This window comes from Polistes canadensis, unplaced genomic scaffold (assembly GCF_001313835.1).
Source record: "Polistes canadensis isolate GaletaPanama2010 unplaced genomic scaffold, ASM131383v1 scaffold_16, whole genome shotgun sequence".
Taxonomy (NCBI): domain Eukaryota; kingdom Metazoa; phylum Arthropoda; class Insecta; order Hymenoptera; family Vespidae; genus Polistes; species Polistes canadensis.
In genome coordinates, this window is record NW_014569563.1 from 510,540 (window position 1) to 512,271 (window position 1,732).

At 31.5% G+C, this 1,732-nt stretch overlaps 1 long non-coding RNA gene across 1 annotated transcript; it reads left to right on the forward strand.

Moving 5' to 3' along the window:
• The first annotated feature begins 439 nt into the window (after positions 1–439).
• Positions 440–1,398, forward strand: LOC106793610. The gene is made up of 3 exons (XR_001382444.1): positions 440–861; positions 982–1,098; positions 1,280–1,398. It is a non-coding gene; the product is annotated as an uncharacterized LOC106793610 (long non-coding RNA).
• The last annotated feature ends 334 nt before the right edge of the window (positions 1,399–1,732 follow it).

Sequence of the window (1,732 nt, forward strand, 5' to 3'; positions counted from 1 at the left end):
ATAGATAAGAATAATGAAAAATCAGTTTGATTTAGATCGATTTAAACGATCTATCGAACGATGAAAAATTTTCATTCATCTCATTTTGAATCGAACGGATCTTCGCTTGTTTTTTTTTTTTTTTCTTAAACATTTGATAATGATACGAGAACGGGGAAGGGGGAAACTTAGTTCGTGTTTCGTATTAGTCGAGAAAGAGACTTCTTTATGTGCGGCCCTGGATTTCGACGGTGAGTTATGGACTCAACGGCTCAACGTGCACGTTGCGGCATTAATTCGGTCTATCGCTCGAACAAACACATGTCGGATTACTCGTCGCGCTCTGTTGGTGTCTACAAGTATGTATATAACGACGAGGAACCCGTGGGTGGAGATGAAAAGAGGAAGAAGAAGAAGAAAATACACTCCAATGGTAGGAAGAGAGAAGAGAAGAGAAGAAACAAGAATAAGAAATAGAAGAAGATGAAGATGACGAAAAAGAAGAAGAAGAAGAAGAAGAAGAAGAGAAATCGAACGAAAAAGGAAAGCGAAGAGATCGAGACAAGTCTGTTCTTTCATTAATCAACGATTAAGCCTCTAGCCTCGTCCTTTATGAATTATTATGATACCACATCTCACGACATCGCCATCAGTCACGACCTGTCGTGTATCTCAGTAACTATCTCCCGGGCCGCCTGGCAGACGTGTTTACATTTATCACCGTCATCTTTTCAGCATGCTTGATTTATCTTCGGAGCATTATCATCTGGCACTTTGACATTTTGTTTAAATGGATAAAAGTGGTTAATGTCGTTTCTCCTTGAGAGGGATGGAGCTTTGCGGCTGGAAGATTGCGGATATAGTTACTAACTCAGTATGTGTGTATGTATCTATGTATGTATGTAAGGTTTCTCTATATGTTGATACGTATTTATTATATTATAATATGTTATATGATTTTGCTATTTTGATAATGGTTTACTTTTTTTATTTTTTTTTTAGCAAAACTATCGATGCAACGATTGCATTTGTTTTAAACGCGAGCTAATTTTCTTCCGTATATTATTATAATTCTAATTGCATGTGCAATCATCCTAATAAGCCCCCCTCTCTCTTCTCGTAAGTAACATATGTAATTCTATTTTCGTTTATAATCAGTGTAAATATCATTTTATTATTATATTATATTTATTCTTGAGAAAACGCATATTTTTTTTACAATTCTACATGTTGGAAGAGGAAATAATATAAGTTAAAAAATATAATACCCAACGAGTCATTCTTTTTAATGTTATTTTAGGATTATAATTATGAAAGAAAATAAAATTGGTCAAGGAATAATTATAGTGCAACATTAAAATGCAACTATAATATATAACTGCGATAAAGGAGTTTTAAAAGCCATTAACAGTAATTTTAAAAAGCTATATTGTTCTTTAACTTATGCATACACATGCATAATAAATTTTACAAAATTATTATAACAATTTTCTTGAATATTATATTATCTTGATTTTTATAAAATAAACTTAAGTATTTTTAACAAAATATCGCTAATTATACGCGATAAAATTTCGCAGTAATACATTGGCCGTTTATATATTAAAAATTGAATCGATATTTAAAAAAGAAATGTGAAATATATTTTCGTGAAACACGAAGGAGAGAAGATACGTCATTTATAATTCGTAATAAATTGCCCTATTTCTTTAAAAATATCACACATTTCATCGAACATTTAAACCATTAAAAT